We start from the raw sequence: 24,034 nt of genomic DNA, 5'->3' as shown, positions 1-24,034 counted from the left end.
TGTTTGCTGATGTCAGATGGCTCACGACCCACACATTCGCAAATGCAATATCATTGACTGAAACGTCACTGTCAGCGACATCCCAGGCGTTTGATAGCTGCTGTGAATTGTGGGAGCTTCAGCCCTCCTCTGCCCAGTCAATCACGGAGTCATTCCAAACAGAACCTCCTTTCTGCCGGGAGGTTCCTGGGTCCCGACAGGTGTCCTCTTGAGCGGAGAGGATCACTGAGAGGATTGGAGACTGAATCCAAGGTGTTGGGGGTGGGTGGGCGGGGCATTCCCAGGAAGAGGTGACCGCTCATCAACACAATCTGGTAAAATGGACTGTAACAATGCAAAGCAAAGAAGAAACTCTGCTGGTCCCTGTGGAAACAGCGACAATAAAGATAGCCAATAGTGTGAGCTTTCAAACAGCAGAAGATTGACTTTTAAATAAAAGGAAGTTTATCACAAAGTAAGAAGTATGAATGTGGAATTCTGTGCCAGAAATGGTGTCATTGATTCTGACGCTGACTCTTGTGGAGGAATGAAGGAATTTGGGAGTCCAAGTGTTTTCGAGATATCGGTAATTTGTGGTCAACAAAAATAAAATCCTTTGGGTGCACAATGTTCGATAAAATTGTCAATCTGTCCGTTTATAATACACTGAGGGAAAAATGGATGAAAGAATTGTTACGCTTCTCCATTAAACCATTGCACTCAGTAGCGATCATGAAATACAATGATACCGCGAGTTCACTGACACAGTATTCTTGTCATAACATCTTCAGTTTATGTATAGGCTCTTTCCCAACCTACACGGCTGTGTGCGGTGTTAAGACTCAGAAGTATTTCCTGGTATCGGCAGCTGCCACCTGTGAAACTGTTTCACTGACGGCCGTGTATTTTTTGACCAAAGATGTGGTGAAGCGCCGGGTTGCAAAAGACGAATTGTCAATGAACCCGTCGGTGCAGTGGATGAGAATTTCTCCGGATCCACGGAGAGACCATCCCGCTACCATTCCAGGCAAACTCTCGTCACCTCAGTATAGGAGCTGGTCATGGTGGAGATCACTCCTCCCCGAGCTGTCACATCTTCTTTTCGTTGATGAGTGATGCCTTCAAGGCCGCTCTCTGCAGGATAGAGAGAGAAACATTTAGAGAATGTGTGAATAGTAAATCCCAACAAAAGCAGGATACAATATAAAGAATAAAAGATCACTGAGTGACATATGAAGAAAAAATAGATTTTGATGGAGTGAATAAAGAGAAACTGTTGCCCGTGTGAGGGAGGGTCAGTAACAGCTGGACACAAAAACATTAATAAAAATAAAACGTGATGGAAACACTCAGCATCTGAGGAGAGAGAAGCAGAGTTAACGTTTCATGTGACTGACCTTTCATCAGAATTGGCAAAGTTTAGAAATGTAACAGCTTAGATACAAATAAAGCGGGGTTGGGGGTAAAGGGAACAAAAGGGAAAGTGTTGATAGGACAGATGGTCAGCGATTAACAGACAAGGAGGTCATGGGGCAAAGGCAAAGAGAGTGCCAATCGTGTGGTGAAGGACGAAGCATGAGTGCATAGAGGATGTTAAATGACAGAATAATTAACAGCCCAAGCCAAAAGCACAAACACGAACAAAAAGTGGGGAGACACATAGTTAAAAAACGAATGATGAAAATAAATAAAATATCTAACTCTACCTTAATAATATTCAAAGATTCTGCTTCCACTGCCTTTTGAGGAAGAGGAATCCAAAGACTGCCGACCCTCTGAGAGAAAAAAATTCTCCTCATCTCGGTCTTAAATGGGCGACACCTTAATTTTAAACAGTAACAGTTTGAGATTCTCCCACAAGGGGAACCATCCTTTCCACATCCACCCTGTCAAGCCCCCTCAAGATATTATATGTTTCAATCAAGTCGCCTCTTACTCCTCTAAGTTCCAGCTGATGCAAGCCAACCTCATCCTATCTTTCAAAGAACAAAGAACAAAGAAAATTACTGCACAGGAACAGGCCCTTCGGCCCTCCAAGCCTGCGCCGATCCAGATCCTCTATCTAAACATGTCGCCTATTTTCTAAGGGTCTGTATCTCTTTGCTTCCTGCCCATTCATGTATCTGTCTAGATACATCTTAAAAGATGCTATCATGCCCGCGTCTACCACCTCCGCTGGCAACGCGTTCCAGGCACCCCCCACCCTCTGCGTCAAGAACTTTCCACGCATATCCCCCCTAAACTTTTCCCCTCTCACTTTGAACTCATGACCCCTAGTAATTGAATCCCCCACTCTGGGAAAAAGCTTCTTGCTATCTAACCTCTCATGATTTTGTACACCTCAATCAGGTCCCCCCTCCATCTTCGTCTTTCGAATGAAAATAATCCCAATCTACTCAACTTCTCTTCATACCTAGCGCCCTCCATACCAGGCAACATCCTGGTGAACCTCCTCTGCACCATCTCCAAAGCATCCACATCCTTTTGGTAATGTGGCGACCAGAACTGCACGCAGTATTCCAAATGTGGCCGAACCAAAGTCTTATACAACTGTAACATGACCTGCCAACTCTTGTACTCAATACCCCGTCCGATGAAGGAAAGCATGCCGTATGCCTTCTTGACCACTCTATTGACCTGCGATGCCACCTTCAGGGAACAATGGACCTGAACACCCAAATCTCTCTGTATATCAATTTTCCCCAGGACCTTTCCTGGTAAGAAAGCCCATCCATTCCAGGTATTCATCTCGGAAACCATCTCTGTACTGCCTCCAACGTATTTACATCCTTCCTTAAATGAGGAACCAGTACTGTACACAGTAATCCAGATGTGGTCACGACAACGTCCTTTATAGCTGAAGCATAACCTGCTTACTTTTGTATTCAATTAAACGATAACATTCTATTAGCTTTCCTAATTATGTGCTGTATCTGCATACTAACCTTTTGCGATTCATGCACTGGGGCACCAAGATCCCTCTGCATCTCACAGCTCGGAAATCTCTCACCATTTAGATAACATGTTTCATTTATATTCTTCCTGCCAAAGTGGACAATCTCACACTTTCCCACATTATGCACACTTTTCCAGATCTTATCCCACTCACTTAACCTATCTACATCCCTTTGTAGCCTTCTTATGTCCTCTTTGCAAGTTACTTTCCAGCCATTTTTGTGTCATCAGCAAATTGAGCAACCATACCTTCGGTCCCTTCATCGAAGTCATTTATATAAATTGTAAAAAGTTGAGGCCCCAGCACAGAGCCCTGTGACACACCATTCGTTACATCTTGCCATTCAGAAACTGACCTATTTATGCCGACTCTCTGTTGCTGTTAGCTAACCAATCTTCTGTCCATGTCAATATGTTACCCCCTACACCATGAGCTTTTATTTTCTGCAATAATCTTTGATGTGGCACCTTATCAAATGCCTTCTGGAAACCTAAGTAAGCTCCATCCACTGGTTCCACTCTGTCCACAGCACACGTAACACTGCTGCAAGCCCAGGACAGAGAAGTCGTCAAGAGAGCAGAGTTGGGGGGGGGGGGGGGAGTTGGAGGGTGGGAGAGGGCGGGACTTTGTATGGGTGGGAGCGGGTGCGGGTATTGAAATGACAAGCGACAAGAAGCTCGGGGCATGTTTTTAGACTGAGCAGAGCTGTTCCCGAAAGCGGTCACCCAATCTGCCTTTGGTCTCCCGAGTGCAGAGGTGACTGCATTGCGAGCAGCGAATACAGTATACTGCATTGAAGGAAGTACAAGCAAACCTCTGCTTCTTCTGAATGGAGTGTTTCGGACCGTGGATAGTGAGGAGAGAGGAGGTAAAGGGGCAGGTATTGCACCTCCAGTGATTGCATGGGAAGGAGCCATAGGAAGGAGACGGCCTTTGGGGGTAATGGAGGAGTGGACTAGGGTGCCGCGGAGGGAATGATCCCTTCGGAATGCTGACATGGGAGAGGAGGGGAAGCTGCGTTTGGTATTGGCATCACGCTGGACGTGGCAGAAATGGTGGAGGATGATCCTTTGGATATGGAGGCTGGTGAGGTGGAAAGTGAGGACAAGGGGAACCCTGTCGCGGTTCTGGGATGGAGGGGAAGGGGTGCGGGCAGAAGTGTGGGAAATAGGCCAGACACGGTTGAAGGGCCCCGTCAACAACAGTGTGGCTGTGGGGGTGGAGCGGGGGAGGTGGTGTGGGATGGTACGGGGAATGCTGTGTTGAGGAAAGAGGAAAGCAGGTCAGAAGCGCTGTTGCCGAAGGTTGCATCATCAGAACTGATGCCTTGGAGACCGAGAAACTGGGATAATAAAATAAAGTCCTTACAGGAGGTAGGGTGTGAAGAAGTGTAGTCGAGGTAGTTATGGGAGTCTGTGGGCTTATATGAGACAGCCTATCCCGAGAGATGGAGACAATGACGTCAAGGAAGGGAAGGGATGTGTCGGAGATGGACCATGTGAAGGTGAGAGAAGGGTGGAAATTAGAAGCAAAGTTGACAATGATTTCCAGTTCGGGGCGGGTGCAGGAAACGGCACCGATACAATCATCAATATACCAGAAAACGAGTTGGGTCAGGGGGCCTTAGTTGGACTGGAACAAGGTATGTTCGACATATCCCACAAAAAGGCAGGCATAGCGAAGACCTCTGTTCAAGGAAGAAGCGGTGAGCCCTCAGACTTTCCTGGTGGGGGATGGAGGTGTAGAAACATTGGACGTCCATCGTGAACAGGAGGTGGTGTGGGCCAGGAAACTGGAAATTGTCAAATACGATGTAGGGCTTCAGAAGAGTCACGGATGCAGGTGGGAAGAGACTGGACCAGTTGAGAAAAGATAGAGTCAAGATAGAAAGAAATAAGTTCATTGGGGCAGGAACAGGCTGAAACGATGGGTCTGCCAGGACAGTCTTGTTTGTGAATTTTCGGAAGGAGGTAGAAGCGGGCTGTCCGGTGTTGCCAATCTGCAAAAACACATAGATACTTGCAAAAAGAAACAGAGGAAAAAGGAAGAGAATTTTGCCTTTATTCAGCGAGATGTTATGCTCCATAAGACACTGCCTGCAAATGTTGGTGGAGGTAGATTCAATCGTTACTTTTAAAAGGAAATTAGATCATTATTTGAAAAGTGAAACATTGCAGGAAAAAGGATAACTGTATATTAACATTAACAGTACAAGTTCTAATCACTAATGCAGACACTCGCCTCCAATCACAATGTTTCCCTAACTTGCTGTGATGTTGAGAGACTCTCTGACAGTTTTTGTTCAGGATCAGCCCAGCTCTGTGTCTCTGTGGGTCTCAGTGCGCAGTAGTACACCGCAGAGTCTGTCAGTTCTGTTTTAGATTCTTTCAGCGGGATGGTTCGGATCGAATCATCGAGCTCCGCTGAAAAACGGTCCTCTGGAAATCTTTCTCGGTCCTCACTGTATTTGTTTCTTTGCAGCAGATATTCCATGTATCCACTGGGATACTAACGGTACCAGAATAGGTAAGGATTGCTGCTGCTTGTAGTTGTATAATCACAGTGCAACCGAACATCGTCTCCTTCACTTACTGTGATTACAGCCGGTGTCTGTGAAACGGAGTCTCCTCGACAATATCCTGCAAGAACAGAGCAATATCAAATTAACCAACGTCTATCTCCCAGAATCAGCCCGTCACCCCCAATACTTAACTGAGAAATCAGGACAGGTAAACACAAATACACTTTCCACAGTTCAGAAGCTGCAACAGGTAGGTGCTGGGATCGATTGTGAAGGGAAGCCGACAAACGGCCTGTGGGTGTAAGACTCGTGTGTCTATCGGTGTCTGTCATTAGCCCTGGTGGGGAGGGCCATGTCTGTCTGCCATTCCCCTGTAATCTCAGCTCAACTCTTCCAATTTCTCTTATTGGGGGAGCTTGTCGAGTTTGCTCAAACAGTGTTCAGTGTTGACTCAAGGTAGATCCGGATTGCTTTGTTCACTTCCGATCAATCGATTGTTACCCTTGTTTTCAGGGAACAGACCGATGAACTATATGATCAAGATGTGAAAGGCGGCCTTGTGTAAATTGTGAACTTACCAGTTAAGAGAGCTGCAGCTGTGAGGAATAAATAAAAAGTAACATCCAACACGTTTTCAGACAGTTGTGGGCTGATATGAACTGAACTGATTGAAGCTGGAATTGTTTTCATCAGGCCTTTAGAAGATGCTGTTCGATATCCAGCCTTTCTCCCGATAGGTCCATTGCTGGCCTGGACAGCATGTGACATCCAGTCAACTCACGGGTCCTTTGTTGTTTAATTCGTCCAATCAGATCACAAATCCTTTATTCTCCAGTTCATCCAATCATCACTCAGTGCATTAGTACTGCAATTCATCCAATCAGCTCTTCGGTCCTTTCATCCAGAATTGATGACATCAGAGCAGTGAACAGGGAAATTGTTCTCACAACAGGGAACTGGACGGGGTTAAAACTCAATGTTGGCCCTTTAACAGAGCCAGTCTGTGAGGCTGGTGCATGAGGAAAATAATTCATGTTGTCCTGGCATCTGTGCCATTGAATTCCACGAGAAGAGCTGTGCACTGCTCATTAGAATTTCCCACAGCCAGCATAACAAGTTTGCAGTTGTTCTGCAGATAAACGAGACAGCCAGCACCTTTTACTTGAATGCAATAGGGAATAATTGACAGCTTTGAGGAGAGTGGCGGAGTGTCGCAACAAATGGACTGAGTGATTCTGTGGTGATCGGCTTCTTACAAAATGCAGAATATCGCCATTAGTAATAATATTTTATTCCTTCATCATGACATTGATAAAAACAACTTCCATTTGAAATGAATGTTTCTGTTACCGAAACTTTTCTTCAATCCGCTTCTTCAGTAAAGTTACTCAATACTGAAGCTGCAGTCGCTGCCACATTGACACCAACACAGTGAAGACATTTAGTGCCCTCTGCTGGTGACTACAAGCGACTGCATGTCCAAAACAAATTGCCGACTCCTGCGATTGATCACAAGATCACAGGATCATGCAGGGCGGGAGTTGGAATTCTGCCACTCTTAGGATAGACTGTTTAACACCAACATGCCTCCAACCCCATCCTGCTCCAACCTTCGCCTTTGGAATATCCATCATTTTATGAAATTATTCCCAGGTTTGACCATCTTCTGTTGCATCTGGAACTTGATTCCACGCATTGATTGCTGAAGAATTTCCTGATACCGGTCCTGAAATGACCTTTCATAGTTTGAACCCGTGTCCCTAAGCTATAATTCCGCAGTTTAATTTAAAGTTATATCCAGAGTTAACTGTTTTATATTCTTCATGATCCGATCCACCTCTTGGTTATGTTGCAGTCGGGCAATCGGAGTGATGACTGAAGTGCTAATGTCCAACTATCTCATCATTCAGCTCCCAAACGAACAAGAACCAACCCGTTACTGAGCTGTGAAACACACTGAGCTTTATACTCACAGACCCCACAGCCGGAATTCACAGGCGCTTGTCTGCAGCAGCAGGATACTTTCAAACAAAGGAGGAAGAGATCATTGAAGGAGAAAGTGAAGGCGAGGAGACTGTCCATTTATCTTTCTAACTGTTTAATGAACTACCCATCTATAAATTGACCCATGTGTTTATCTCCATAGTTTGGTTTGTGTTCCATTATCAGATAACAATCCAGATTCAGTGAGAGGAGGTGAGAGTCCTTTGACATGTTTGTACTGACAGACTGCGCTCCTCTGACAGTGTGAGGCGGAGGACACAGTAACGCACCGCAGAGTCAGAGACAAGAGCCCCGTCGACTTTTGAAGGAACTGTTTTCTTTTCTTTGTCCAATTCACCAGAATCTGGAAAATCTGGAGATTTATCCCCCTGGACCATGCTGCATGTTCTCAGTAAAATCTCGGAGCTTCCCTCAGATACTGCATGTACAAGAAAAGATTTAAGTCAGGCTACGCTGTCGTGTAACTAAAGTTCAGAATTACCGCCCGTCTTTCCTGAACCGTTAATTCAAGTGGGTCCAGGGACACTGAATCGTCACCACTCATTCCTGTAACAATACACAGAAGTCGAAATTAGAAGACTGAATATAACCAATGGAGGACACACTTTTCTTTTAAACATAGGTTCACCCGACAACAAGACCAGTATCATCAGTAAGAAACGTAGGAAGCACATGCTGTCTGGTTTAGCGTTCGACTGAAAATAGCAGAATGCTTTAATTGTTAATTTTCCAATCCGATATTGAAGAATGACCTTTGATCGAGGCAGAATTCACTTATTGGAAAACGGACGGGTGTTTCTCTGGGTTACGTTGGCTGGTGGCTCAGATATTATGTCAACTGTGAACCAATCAGGTTCGTTGAGGACTAATTACTGCTGTGTCTCACCAATACTTTCTTCCCTGAATACGTTTGTGCGTCTTTCTCCCTGTCTCAGTCGCTTGTTCTTTATCTCGTTGTCAGTCTTTCTGCTTCTTTCTCACTTTGTCTCCATTGTTGTCTAACTGGATATCTTTATGTTATATGAGAAATAGATCTCTCTCTAATTAAGGTGAAATAATTCGATTTGCTCTCAAGCCCTGGTATGAATGAATACCCTCCCGACCATGAACATCATTGCTACAGTCCTAAGGCTATCAGGGACATTATAAGTAGCCACTCCTCTTCAAATCGGTGTGCGGTATCACTTATGTTCAACTTGTACCAGTAAAGTGATGATTTCATTCAGCCGCTTTTGTTACCAATGCAATTCCAGAAACTTTGCAAGATGTGGCCTGACGGATATGTTACTTGGACAGATCGATCCTGTTATTCATCCCAGAGATCTGCAAGTCATTGTTAACAGGTAGCTGGGAATATCTGAATTTGACCCTGGATTCAAATGCTGCAAAAATGTTACATTTCACAACGGTGAGAGCACTGACTGAGAAAACAGCTCGGAAAAAGTGCATATTCCCTTCATTTTCTGTGCAAACTCTCTGGGATTCAATCCCTTGTATTTACTTGGCGCCCACCCTTAATGCCGACCTGTGTTCTGCTCGAGGAATCTTATTCACTGTGGGTCTTATGGTGCAGTAATAATAGTCGTTGTCTGTGATCCTCAAGCCTTTCATAGGCAGGAGAAAAGTGCCTTGCATCCGGTTGAGATTACCGCTGAAGTGTTCAAAACCGGGAGCCGTTTCCTTATTTTCGTGACTATCGGTTCTGAACAGATACTAAGGAGCTTGGTGTGGATACTGGTGATACCAGAACAGATTACAGCTGGCAAGTGAAACCATGCAGAACAACTATAGATTATTGCTAAATTTACTGATCCAACTCCTTGTTCTTACTGGAGCCCTGAGTCTCTGTTACCCATCTCTGAAAATAAACAGCGGACACACAGCATGTTAGATGAAGTATAATAAAGTGAAAGTGACCCGCAGCTGGAGATGGGAAATTTAATGATGATTGGCGAATGTTGCAGGGAGTCGATAATGGTACCGACCTGTGATCAGGACAATAAGCGGTGTCAGGCAGAGTTTAATCTCGGCGGTTCCAGTCCTAACTTCAGAAACAGAGACTGCGACCTTAAAGAACCTGGAAAGGAAGAAACAGCGCCGAGTTGTTATTAGAACGGCTGGAATTTCTTCTCCCGTCCATTTCTACCTCTCTGAACAGCCACTTCCGTCCCCAATGTCGAGGAGACTGAACGCAGATTGGGTGACCGCTTTGCGGAACACCTCCACTCAGTCCCAAAGCATGACCCCGAGATTCCGGTTGCTGTCCATTTCAATTCACCCCCTGTTCTCATGCCCACATCTCTGTCCTGGGATGGCTGCAGTGTTCCAGTGAACATCAACGCAAGCTCGAGGAACAGCATCTCATTTACCGATTCGGCACACTACAGCCTGCCGGACTGAACATAGAGTTCAAAAATTTCAGTGCATGACGGACCCACCTTTTAATTTTTATTCTTAGTTATTTTTTCTTTTTTCTTTGTTATTTGTTTCTTTTCCTTTATTTTAATTTGCTTCATTTGTTTCTATTGTGCCTACTCAGTTTTTTTCATGCTTGTGCTTGGGGTCAGGGCTGTTCATTTTCTGTCAATGTGCACCCTCTCTGCACTAACGCTTGTATGTGACCACACCAGTAACATACCGCTGCCTTTGGTCCATGACCTGCTGCTCAGTTATTTTCTGTGACCTTGTCCTATTAGATTTCCAACATTTGCAGTATTTTGCTTTTATTACCATTTCATTCCATTTCCCACCGTTACATTCCCACCCGAGTTTTAACGCACTTCACTGATGAAGATTTCGGTAACTTGTAAATAATATAACAATTCTGTCTTTCATATCGCAAGCCTGCTTGTAGCGAATGTGCAATAATTACGCAAGTAAAACAACTCTTAGAGACAGGCAGAGTTATACAATTTCAGATTGCGACATTATGAATGAATTCAGTTCCTTACAAATGAATCCTCCGTGTGTCAACACTGCCCCCGCGGCAGCCCCGCCCTCAAACCTTCAGTTGCTCTGGCTCTGAGCCGCCTTGCTTCCCCTGTGTTTATGGAGAGATTGCTGTCGCTGTTCCCTGTTTGGCACTGGCTGAGTTAGAAGGTCAGTGGGTTAGGAAATGCGCTCGCTCAGACAGCGGATTTTCCAGACTGCAGAGTTACAGACTCAGAAAGCATCATGTGGAACAGGCTCCCACTGTTAATCATCATTAAATTACTTTACTGTCATGTTTCCTTTCACGCAAAAATGCATTTTCCCTGCTGCAACCTAGGTTTCATTATTGGTCAAATGATGATAATTATGTTCACTGAGATGGTGGTGATGATAATGCTTCTAATCATGACTATTACTATGATATTCTCTTATAATTGAACCACCAAGACACAATTGAACAGACTGTCCTTGAAATGACAATTGAAGAGAAAAGTAACATCACACGACTGTGTAGCTTGAAAAGAGAAACGATTCTAACACTTATATGTACTGGTGCAGTCAGCACGCTGGGCAGCCGGCACAGTATATGCTTCATCTTAATGGAGGGAATGTACACAGGAACACCGACATCATTAATTGGTTTGTTTCTATGTTGACCAAAGATGCCAAGATTACTGAGCTAGCGATTGGCAATGCCCTGATCTCCAACATCACCTTGCATTTCTGCGCCATGAGCCCCGCACTACTTCAGGAATGCATCGTACTCGTTAGGCTAAGGCAAATGTGGGTCCATTACAGGCAGATTCAAGTGAATTTAAAATGGGGAATAGAGAAATGGTAGAGAAGCTAAATGTTTACTTTGTGTCAGTCTTCACTGAGGAAGGTATAATAAATCTCCCAGCTTTAGAGATTCAAGGGACTAGGGAGAATGAGTAATTGAAGGAATTTGGTGTTAGTAAGAAGGTTGTATTGGAGAAATTAATAGGGCTAAATGCTGATAAGTCTATGGGACCTGATATTGTATATCCCTCTCTCATCCCAGTACTCTCAGAGGGTCGTGAGTCTTTGGAACTCTCTTCTTCAGAAGGCAATGGAAGCAGAGTCTTTTAATATGTTTAAGTCGGAGGTAGATAGCTTCTTGATAAGCAAGGGGGTGAAAGATGATCGGGGGTAGGTGGTAATGTGCAATAATCAGTACAGCCATGAACTTATTGAATGGTGTAGCAGGTTCGAGGGGCTGAGTGGCCCACTCCTGCTCCGAATTCCTATGTTCGTATCTCAGTGTTTTAAAAGCGGAAACAATGAGATAGTGGAAGTGTTGGTGATCATATTCCAAAATTCTATAGATTCTGGAATGGTTCCGGCAAATTGGAAGGTGAGAAATGTCACCCCACAATTTAAGAAGGGAGGGAGAGAGAAAACAGGGAAGTACGGACCTGTTAGTCTTACATCAGTGCTAGGGAAATGCTAGAATGTATTGTAACGGATGTAATAAGTGGACACTTGGATAATAATGATCAGACTGTGCATAGTAAACATGGTTTTATGAGTGGGAAATCATGTTTGACGAACCTTTAGAAGTTTTTTTGAAGATATTACTAACAGAAGTGATGAAGGAGAGTCAATGGACATAGTATACTTGGATTTTCAGAACGTTTTGATAAAGTCCCCCACAGGAGGTTGGTCAGCAAAATGAAAGCACATGCGATAGGAGGTAATATATACTGGAGTAGTTTAAGGATTTGTTAACAGGCTGAAAGCAGAGAGTAGTAATAAATGGGTAATTCTCGCATTAGCAGTCTGTGACTAGTGAGGTACCGCGAGGATCAGTATTTAGGCTCCAGCTGTTCACAATATATGTCAATGATTTAGATATGGGAACCAAATGTAATATTTCAAAGTTCGTGGATGACACAAAACTGGACGGGAATGTCTGTTGTGAGGAAGATGCAAAGCGGCTTCAAGGGGATTTGGAGAGACCGAGTGAGTGGGCAAGAACGTGGCAGATGGACATAATGTGGAAAAATGTGAGGTTATCCACTTTGCTAGGAGGAATAGATGTGCACACTATTTCTTAAATAGTAAGAGATTAAATAATGCAGTGGTTAGCACCGCAACCTCACAGCTCCCGCGACTCGGGTTCAATTCTGGGTACTGCCTGTGCGGAGTTTGCATGTTCTCCCTGTGTTTGCGTGGGTTTCCTCCGGGTGCTCCGGTTTCCTCCCACATGCCAAAGACTTGCAGGTTGACAGGTAAATTGGCCATTAGCAATTGCCCCTAGTGTAGGTAGGTGGTCGGGAAATATAGGGACAGGTGGGGATGTGGTAGAAATATGGGATTAGAGTAGCATTAGCAATAATGGGTGGTTGATGGTCGGCACAGACTCGGTGGGCCGAAGGGCCTGTTTCAGTGCTGTATCTCTCATCATTTTTTAGCAAGAGGTTTTGAGTACGGGACTAGTGAAGTCTGGCTTCAATTGTATAGAACCTCGGTTAAACATCACCTGCAGGATTGTGTGCCGTTTTGGTTCCCTTACTGAGGAAGGATATTATTACCAAAGAGAGAGTGCAACGAGGCTCACCAGGCTTGCTCCCGGGATGGCAGGACTGCCTTATGAAAAGAGTGTGGGGAACTTGGGCCTGTATTCTCTAGAGTTTCGAAGAATGAGAGATGATCTCATTGTAACCTACAAAATACTTAAGGGGATAGACAGGGTAGATGCAGGTAAGATGTTTCCCCTTGTTGGGGGATCTAGAACCAGGGGGCACAATTTCAAAATAAGGGTGAAACCACTTCAGGCAGAGATGAGGAGAAATGTCATTACTCAGAGGGTTGTGAATCTTTGGAATTCTCTACCCCATAGGTTTGTGGAAACGCAGTCAATGAGGATATTTAAAGCAATCATTAACATGATTTCTAGACGTCAATGGCATAAAGGGGAGATAGCGTGGGAAAAGCCGTTGAAGTGGATGATCTGCCAAGATCGTGTTGAATGGCGGAGTCGGCTCGATTGGCTGCATGGACTGCTCCTGCTCCGATGTTCTCGACAAAAACTCCAGAATGAGAGTTCCGATTAGTGCTCACCAGAGGGCGCTGTCACACCGATAAGCAGCCTCTGCTGTGAAACAAAGATCTCACTGAAATTGCAAATGACGACAACTCTCGACAACAACACTTGCGGGATTCTATTCAGTTGGGAGGAGGCAAGTTTTAAATGCATCAGTTGCATTAAAGCAGCATCCAATCGAAACTTGCAAAAGATTACCCAGCCAGAGGGTTATTTGCCAAATACCACTGCCCAAGGGAGCTCCCACAAGAACACAAGCAATAGGAGCAGAAGTAGATCATATGGTCCATCGAGACTGCTCCGCCATTTAAAACGATCATGGCTGATCTTGGACTTCAACGCCACTTTCCTGCCACTCCCCATACCCTTTGAATCCTTGCGAAGCCAAACAACTATCTATCCCAGCCTTAAATGTATGCAATAATGGAGCATCCACAACCCTCTGTGGTCGAGAATTCCAACCATTCACAAAGCTTTGAGTGTAGTAATTTCTCCTCATCTGACGCCTGAATGATTGGTCCCTTATCCTGAGGCTGTGTCCCAGTTTTCTGCATTCCCTGACCAGTGAAAACCATCTCTCAGCTTCCACCCTGTCAATTAGAAGACCTCTCATTCTTCTAAACTCCAGAGAATATCGGCCAATTTACTCAACCTCTCATCATAGTCAGTGTCCCTTAACGTTAACTCTGCTTCTCTCTCCACAGATGCTGCCCGACCTGCTGAGTGGTTCCAGCATTTCTTGTTTTTATTTCAGATTTCGAGCATCCGCAGTATTTTGCTTTGAGTCCACTTTCTGCCATGGTGGGATTCGAACTCCTCCCCATAAGGGAATACCCTGCGTTTCTGGATTACTAGTGCATTGACAGTGCCATCAAGCGGCACTTGCTCAGCAGTGACCTGCTCAGTGACGCTCAGTTTGGGTTCCGCCAGGGCCACTCAGTTCCAGACCTCATTACAGCCTTGGTTCAAACATGGACAAAAGAGCTGAACTCTCGAGGTGAGGTGAGAGTGATTGCCCTTGACATCAAGGCAACATTTGACCGAGAACGACACCAAGGAGCCCTAGTAAAACTGGAATCAATGGGAATCAGGGGGAAAACCCTAACCCTTCCAAACCGGCGACCTCTACCACCTAGAAGGACAAGGGCAGCAATGGTTGGGAACACCACCACCTGCAAGATCCCCTCCAAGCCATACACCACCCTGACTTCGAACGAGATCGCTGTTCCTTCACTGTCGCTGCATCAAAACCTGGAACTCCCTTCCTAATAGCACTGTGCGTACCGACCCGCACATGGACTGCAGCGGTTGAAGAAGGCATCTCACCACCACCTTCTCAAGGGCAATTAGGGATGGGCAATAAATGCTGGCCTGACCAGCGTCGCCCACATCCCATGTAACGAATAAAAAATTCCTTTCTTAAATGTGGAGACCAAAAATGCAGACAGTGTTTCAGTAAGACTTCTTTCTTCCTGTATTTCCACCCCCTTGTAATAAAGGCCAACATTCCATTTGCTTTCCTAATCGCCTGCTGCACTTGCATATTAATTTTGTGCATTCCTTGAATGAGTACCCCCAAGTGCACTCCAGGCCTCCAAACAGCCACGGAGAGATAAAGGAGCAGATATGTCAGCAAATCTCAGAGAGGTGTAAAAATAATAGGGTAATAATTGTAGGGTATTTCAACTTCCACAATATTAGCTGAGATAGTCTCAGTGAAAAAGGTTTAAAGGGGGCGTAATTCTTAAAGTGCATCTGTGAGATCTTTGTTCGCCAGCACGTAGAACGTCCTTCAAGAGAAGGGGCCATGCAGGATTAGATTAGATTAGAGATACAGCACTGAAACAGGCCCTTCGGCCCACCGAGTCTGTGCCGACCATCAACCACCCATTTATACTAATCCTACACTAATCCCATATTCCTACCAAACATCCCCACCTGTCCCTATATTTCCCTACCACCTACCTATACTAGTGACAATTTATAATGGCCAATTTACCTACCAACCTGCAAGTCTTTTGGCTTGTGGGAGGAAACCGGAGCACCCGGAGAAAACCCACGCAGACACAGGGAGAACTTGCAAACTCCACACAGGCAGTACCCAGAATCGAACCCGGGTTCCTGGAGCTGTGAGGCTGCAGTGCTAACCACTGCGCCACTGTGCCGCCCTGCGCTTCAAAAATGAAGCCACCAAATTGGTAGAAGCGTCAGTGGGGAAGCATGTCGGGGATAGGACTCTGTAAGATTTAAGGTAGTTATGGAAAAGGACAAAGATGGACCGGAAATAATGGTACTGAACTGGGGGAAGGCCGCTTTCAAATATTATAAAACAGGACCTGGTCAAATTGGACTGGGATCAGCTACTTTCAGAAAAGAATATATCAGAGTCATTCAAAAAGGAAATAGTGAGAGTTCAGAGCCAACATATTCTAGTAAAGGTAAAGGGTAGGACCAATAAGTCTAGGGATCCCAAGATGTCAAGTGATATAGAGGATTGAATAAGGAAAACAAAAGGAGCCCAACGGCATATTCAGAGAGCTGAAAGCTGTGGAGGCCCTCGAGGAGGAGAGGAAGTGTCGGGGTGCAGTTAAAAAAAAATTGGAGAGGGAAGAGGCGGCATGAAAAACACACGGGTGGGCAAGATAAAGGAATATCCCAAAGCGTTTTATAAGTATATTTATGGCAAGAGAATAATCAGGGAACGAGTAGTGCCCATTAAGGACCGAAGCAGCAATCTGTGTGTGGAGCTGGAAGATGTAGGTGAGGTTTTAAATGATTACTTTCCATCTGTGTTCACATTGGAAAAGGACGATGAAGGTGAAAAGATCAGGGAGGGGGATTGTGATATACTTGAACAAATTAGCATTGAAAGGGAGGAGGTATGAACGGTTTTAGTGGGCTTTAAAGTGGATAAATCCCCAGACCCAGATGAGATGTAACCCAGGCTGATTTGTGAGACAAGCGAGGAGATTACTGGGGCTCTGACACAAATTTTCAAAACCTCTCTGGCCACAAGAGAAGTGCCAGAGGACTGGGGGACAGTGAATGAGGTATCATTATTCAAGAAGGGAAGTAGGGATAAACTAGGTCCTTGCAGGAAAGTGAGTCCATCACCAGTCGTTGGGAAACGTTTGGAAAGTGTTCTGATGTACAGGATTAAACTACACTTGGAGAGGCAGTGATTAATAAGGGATAGTCAGCATGGATTTGTCAGAGGGAGATCGTGTCTAACAAATTTGATGGAATTTTTCTAGGAGGTCACTAGGTGTGTCGATGAGGTTAAAGCAGTTGATGTAGTCTACATGGGCTTCAGTAAGGCTTTTGATAAGGTCCCGCAAGGGAGATTGGGAAAGAAGATAAGAGCCCATGGGATCCAGGATAATTTGGCAAATTGGATCCAAGATTGGCTCAGTGACAAGAGGCAGAGGGTTGTGGTTGGTGGTTTTTGCGATTGGGAGCCTGTGACCAGTGGTGTACCACAGGAATCGGGGCTGGGACCCTTGCTGTTTGTGGTGTACATTAATGATTTAGACGTGAATATAGGAGGTATGATCAGTAAATTTGTAGATGACACGAAAATTGGTGGTGTTGTAAATAGTGAGGAGGATAGCATTAGATTACAGGACGATATATATGGGCTGATAAGATCAGCAGAGCAGTGGCAAATATAATTTAATCCTGAGATGCATTTTGGGAGGACTAACAAGGCAGGAGAATATGCAATGTGTTGTAGGTCCCTAGGAAGTACAGAGAGTCACAAGGGCCTTGGCGGACTTGTCCATGTATCACTGAAGACTGAAGGCAGCAGCACAGGTAGATAAGGTGGTTAGGAAGGCATTTGGGATATTTGCCTATATTATGCGAGGCATAGAATATAAGAGCAGGGAAGTTATGATGGAGTTGTATAAAACACTATTTAGGCCACAGCTGGAGTACTCTGTACACTTCTGGTCGCTACACTATCGGAAGGATGTGATTGCTCTGGAGAGGGTGCAGAGGAGCCTCACCAGGATGTTGCCTGGGCTGGAGCATTTGAGCAGTGAAGAGAGAGTGGATAGGCTAGGGTTGTTTTCCTAAGCGCAGGGAAGTCTGAGGGGGGACTTGATTGAGGGGTAGAAAGTTATGAGGGGCATAGTTTGGGGAGATAGGAAGAAACGATTTCCCTCAGCAGAGGTGTCAATAACCAGTGGGCATTGATTAAAGATAAGGGGAAGGAGGCTTAGATGGGATTTGAGGAAAACAAACCACCCAGAGTGCGGTTGGAATCTGGAACACACTGCCTGAAATTTTGGTGGAGGCATGAACCCTCACAACATTTGCGAAGTTTAGTTTAGTTTAGAGATACAGCACTGAAACAGGCTCTTCGGCCCACCGAGTCTGTGCCGACCATCAACCACCCATTTTTACTAATCCTACACTAATCCCATATTCCTACCACATCCCCACCTGTCCCTATATATTTCCCTGTCACCTACCTATACTAAGGGAAACTTATAATGGCCAATTAACCTATCAACCTGCAAGGCTTTGGCATGTGGGAGGAAACCGGAGCACCCAGAGGAAACCCACGCAGACACAGGGAGCACTTGCAAACTACACACAGGCAGTACTCAGAATCGAACCCGGGTCCCTAGAGCTGTGAGGTTGCAGTGTGTATTTTGATGAGCACTTGAAACGCCATAGCATACAAGGCTATGGGCCATATGGTGGGAAATAGGATTAGAATGGATAGGTGCTTGATGGCCGACGTGGACAAGATGGGCCGAAGAGCCTGCTTCTGTGCTCTATCACTCTATGATTCCAGAAAATCGGTTTTAAAAGATTGTTGATTTGTAAGTGTATCTTCCTCTCAGAAATAGAACAAATAAACAAGTCTCTGTAAGTTACGATTCTTACGACTTCCAATACACTGCAGTCAAAATTCACTTGCAGTCTTCCATGGTCCCATGAGAAAAAGGATACCTCAAATATAAAGGTTCAGCAGTTCGGCAGTTGTTGCATTAACCTCTTCTTTTTTTTCCAGCGATGAACACAGCAGATATCAATAACTTGTTGTGAAAGAAGAAGCCTTTTCTTATTTTTTATAGAATTAATTCGGCTTGACGCTTTGCAGAATTTTGAGAGAGAAATAACACAGTTTTTTTCATTTTAAATTGTCTCTGAGCTCCGCTTCTGACAGTTGTTCGGCTAATTTTAAAAGTCTAACCTGTAACATTGAATCTCGTGTCCTCTCTTTCTCTGTGGCTGCTGTTTGGCAATCAGAATGCACCCTGGCTCACTGACCCTCCGGAACTTACTGCCTGAAAGATGCACTGCTCTTTTACAGTCTTAAAGGAACAGCACAATATTTCCCAAAGAGAGAAATAAAACACAAGACCGTGATAATATTTAGGTGTAAATGAAAAGTAAGAGGGAAATAAACAGGCAGAAATTATTTTCAGATTGAAGACAGACTGACTCGAAACGTGAACGAAATATACAGACACATTTAAATAGATCTGGAAGCAGCAGCATTATGAAATGGTTTTGCATCCAGCACAAATTAAATTAAGAAATTAACACCGATACCTTCAATTATATCAACAATGGCTCCGGAGCTCGCAGGTCCTGTTGCTTGATGGTCTAGTGGTTAGAATTGGGAGTTCCTGCCGCCACGGCCGGGTTTGTTTCCTGACCAGGGAAGCAAGCGTTCAATAAAAGGAAAAACTGCCGATGATGGAAGTCTGAAATGAAAATAGAAAATGCTGATCTGTGTTCTGAGTTAAGGCCACAGACCTGAAAATTTAGCTCTGCTACTCTCTCCACAGATGCTTCCAGACCCGCTGAGTAATTGCAGCGCTTTCTGCTTTTATCACAAAACAGTTCATCTGTCAGGCGAATGATAATAGTTTACATTACTGTTAGTAAACCAGCAACATCCTGTCACAAACTGAATGAAATGTTTCCCAAGTGACCAGGGACCTTTCCCGTGTCAGGTAATGCTGATATCAGCTACACTACATCAACATCTAACTTCTTGGCCTCAGGTGCTGAGGAAGAAGGTGAAATACTGAATCCTCTGAACTCACTCATTCAAACAAACATTTCCCTGTTCCAAACCACACAAATCGCACGGAAAAATATCCATGACAAAGTTTCCGCTGGCAGGAATGTTGACAACGAGAGGACACAGATTTCGATTCAATGGTAAATGAAGAAGGGAGAAGATGAGGAGTTTTTTTTAAAAGTTCAGCGAGTTGTTATCAGCTGGAATGAATTACCTGAAAGGTTGGTGTAACCACTTAAAATTGTAACTTTCAAAAGTGTATTGTATAATTACATGAAAAGGAAAGATTTTCAGGACTTTGGAGAAAGACCAGGAGAATGGAACTGATTGGATAGCTCTTTCAAGCAGCCGCCACGATGGGCCGAATGGCCTCCTTCTGTGCTGTCAGATTCCATGATTCAATGAATTTCAATTGTATCAATCAAAAGTTTTGTAATTGTAATCCAGAAGTTGCTATTTGTGATATCAGTATACGGAAGCGTAACAGCAATGGTATTCACCAATGTGGATATAAAATGTCACCTGGACACAGGAAACATTTCAGCAGCAACTTGGGTAACACAACTTGACTCTGATTTCAGAATCAGTAATTTGTGGATTCCATGTCAGCTTCAGAAACTGAGTATATTAACCAGGCTTCAATGGGTCCATTAATGAAAGGGCAATATCATTCCAGGGACATTTTGAAACAATAATCTCTCCCCCACCCCTTTTTTGTTGAGGTGGACATTAAAAGTCCCATAGTTCCACACTGTGTCCTGGTCAACACTCCTCCCTTGAACCAAGATCAACAAAAATACATAAACTGGAATTCAACCGCTTTGCACTGTTCCTGATGTATCGAGGCACAAATCGGCCACGTTCATCTGGAATTAGTTGAGTTGTTTCTTGACACATTACGACAGAAACAGTAAGCGACATTGACATTTTCACAGTAGGAGCAATGGCAATGTCTGGCCAGCGGATGGCAGTGAAAGTCTATTTTATTTAGATTAGATTAGATTAGAGATACAGCACTGAAACAGGCCCTTCGGCCCACCGAGTCTGTGCCGAACATCAACCACCCATTTATACTAATCCTACACTAATCCCATATTCCTCCCAAACATCCCCACCTGTTCCTATATTTCCCTACCACCTACCTATACTAGTGACAATTTATAATGGCCAATTTACCTATCAACCTGCAAGTCTTTTGGCTTGTGAGAGGAAACCGGAGCACCCGGAGAAAACCCACGCAGACACAGGGAGAACTTGCAAACTCCACACAGACAGTACCAGGAATCGAACCCGGGTCCCTGGAGCTGTGAGGCTGCGGTGCTAACCACTGCGCCACTGTGCCGCCCTAATTATTGGTTTAATGGGTTGTGGGTGTCGTTGGCCAGGCCAACATTAATTGCCGTTCCATAATTGCCTTTGAGAAGGTGATCGTGAGCTGCTTTCTTGAACCGCTGCAGTCCCTGTGGAGTAGGTACACCCACAATGCTATTAGGAAGGATATTGAAGTAAAAATCTCTCTTCGTTTATTTTATTTGAGGTCATGCATCTTTATTAGCATCACTTGGCCCTCTCTCAGTTCTTGCTATATTAACTGGTGATTCTGTTTACAATAAAATTGACTGTTTATGTCTCTATTACTCGAGAACATGTCTCTGGTTACATTACACAAGGCCCTCACATACTTTTTATTTAAATGACCTTCTTTTTGTTTATATTCCACTAGGCCGCCCCCAGTCCTTGCTTATATTACACTAAAACATGTCCAGATTATTACTCCGCTAGACCATGTATCTGGTTATTTTACACTCGGCAATGTCTCAGTTATTACTGCACAAGGCCCAGTCTCAAATTATATTACCCACAGCCCTGTCTCAGTCAAGACTGCATTCTCTCCTGTCTCTTTTTATAGTACACCAGGTCCTATCTTATTTATTGCTGCACTGTAAAACATCTCTGACAAAGATTGATAGATAAACAGCCACATTGATGGATGGATAGATAGATAGATAGAGGGAAAAACGCAAATGTAACACCAAGATTCAAGAAAGAAGGTGACAGAAAGCAGGGAACTATAGCCAGGTTAGCCGAACATGTGTCATTGGAAAAATGCTAGAATTCATGATTAAGGAAATAGAAACAGGTCATTTGGAAAATCATTTGGCAGACAATGAGGATGATACAAATCAACTACAAAAGTACATAGATAGGCAAGTATAACGGACAGGCAAGTGGCAGATGGAAGTTATTACAGAGATATGTGAGGCGATGCATTTTGACAAAAGGGGTAAGCCGAGGCAGTATAGACCAAATGTTACAGTTCCAAAGAGTGTCCAGGGGCAGAGGGAACTGGAGGTTCATGTGTATAGATCTTTCAACGTAGCAGGACATAGTAAGAGAGGAGTTAACAAAGCATTTGCGATCTTGGGCTTCAAAAATAGAAGCATTGAGCACAAAGGCAGGGATGTTCTGCTGAGCCTCTGTAAAGCTCGGGTTAGGCCACAACTAAAGTATTGCATCTAGTACTGGTCACCACACTTAGGAAGGATGTGAGGGTGCAGAGGAGATTTATAAGAATGGCCCCAGAGATGAGGAATGTTAGCTACAAGGTTAGGTTGGAGAATCTGGTGTTGTTCTTCTTGGAGCAAAGGCGACTGAGGAGAGAGTTGATAGAGGTATGCAAGATTATGACAGGGTTGGATAGAGTAGATAAAGCAAATCTGTTCCCATTCGCTGATGGTGCAAGGATTAGAGGATACAATTTTAAGGTTTTTGGCTACAGATGCAGTGGTTATATAAGGAAGAACTGCTTTATACATCGAGTGGTAATGACATGGAACTTGTTGCCCACGAGAGTGTGGAAGCAGAGATGATGAATGATTTCAATAGGAAATTGGATGAGCACTTGAGAGAAATACATTTTCAGGGCAACAGGGATGGAGCTGGTGAACAGGATTGATTGGATTGCTCTCCAGAGAGCCAGCATGGACTCGGTGGGCTGAATGGCCTCCTCCTGTACCGTTATGACTCTATGACTCTATCATGCAGCCAGGTAGAGTCAACATGGTTTATGAAAAGGAAATTGTATTTGGCAAATTTATTACAGTGCTTTGACGATGTAACAAGCAGGGTGTATAATATGGAACCAACAGATGTGTTTTTGGATTTCCAAAAGGCGTTCGATAAGCTGCCACAAAAAAGTTTATTACACAAGATAAGAGCTCATGGTGTTGGGGGTAATATGTTCGCATACATAGAGGATTGGATAATTAACAGGAAACAGAGAGACAGGGTAAGTGGCACATTTTCAGGTTGGCAAACCATAACTAGTGGACTGCCACAGGGATCAGTGCTTGGGCCTCAACTATTTACAATCTATATTTATGACTTGGATGAAAGGACCGAGTGTATGTAGCCAAATTTGTGGACAATTTTTCGGAAAGCAAGTTGTAAGGAAGACACAACTGTCTGCAAAGACATATAGATAGGTTAAGAGACTGGGCAAGAATTTGGCAGATGGAGTTTAATGCAGGAGGATAGAAAAGCAGAATAATATTTACAGGGAGAGAGACTGCAGAATGCTGTGGTACAGAGGGATCTGGGTATCCTTGTGCAGGCATCACAAAAAGTTAGCATGCAGATACAGCAAGTAATAAGGAAGGCAAATGGAATGTTGGTGTTTATTGCAAGGACGGTGGTGTATAAAAGTAGGGAAATTTAGCTGCAACTGTACAGGGCATTGGTACAGTTTTGGTCTTCTTACATAAGGAGGGATGTACTTGCATTGGAAGCAGTTCAGAGAAGTTTCACGAGGCCGATTCCCTTTCTTTTATTTGTTCATGGGATATGGGCATCTCTGGCTAAGGGAACATTTATTGCCCATCTTTATTTGGCCTTGAACTGAATGGCTTGCGAGGCCATTTCAGAGGGCATTTTAAGAGTCAACCACATTGCTCTGGGCCTGCAGTCACATGTAGGCCAAACAAGGCAAGGACGGCAGATTTCATTCTCGAAAGGACATGAGTGAACCAGATGGGTTTTTAGAAACAATCGACATGGTTTCATGGTCAACATTAGACTAGTATTTACAATTCCAGGTTTATTAATTGAATTCAAATTTCACCATCTGCCGTGGTGGGATTCTAACCCATGTCCCCAGAGCACTAGCCTGGGCATCTGGATTACTAGTCCAGTGACTGGGATGAAGGGCTGTCGTATGAGAAATGGTTCAGTAGGTTGGGCCTATACTCATTGGAGTTTAGAAGAATAAGAGATGACCTTATTGAAACATATAAGATTCTGAGGGGGTTTGAAAGGGTAGCTGCAGAGAGGATGTTTCCCCTCATGGGGGAATCTAGAACTCGGGGGCACAGTCTCTAAATAAGGGGTCTCCCATTTAAGACGGAGGAAGAGGAATTTCTTCTCTCAGAGGGTCGTTAGTGGTTGGAATTCTCTTCCCCAGAGGGCAGTGGAAGCTGGGTCATTGTATATATTCAAAGGTGAGTTGGACAAATTTTTGCTTTATAAGAGAGT

The 24,034-nt window shown here is 44.3% G+C and overlaps 1 long non-coding RNA gene across 1 annotated transcript; it reads right to left on the bottom strand.

Moving 5' to 3' along the window:
- Positions 1–5,454: 5,454 nt before the first annotated feature.
- Positions 5,455–19,220, bottom strand: LOC137348467 (uncharacterized). The gene is made up of 3 exons (XR_010969112.1): positions 19,027–19,220; positions 9,446–9,537; positions 5,455–5,574 (listed from the first exon to the last, which is right to left on the bottom strand). It is a non-coding gene; the product is annotated as an uncharacterized lncRNA (long non-coding RNA).
- Between the last annotated feature and the right edge of the window lie 4,814 nt (positions 19,221–24,034).

This window comes from Heterodontus francisci, chromosome 34 (assembly GCF_036365525.1).
Source record: "Heterodontus francisci isolate sHetFra1 chromosome 34, sHetFra1.hap1, whole genome shotgun sequence".
NCBI lineage: Eukaryota > Metazoa > Chordata > Chondrichthyes > Heterodontiformes > Heterodontidae > Heterodontus > Heterodontus francisci.
The sequence above is the reverse complement of the archived record's forward strand: the minus strand, read 5'-3'. Positions and strand labels throughout refer to the sequence as shown.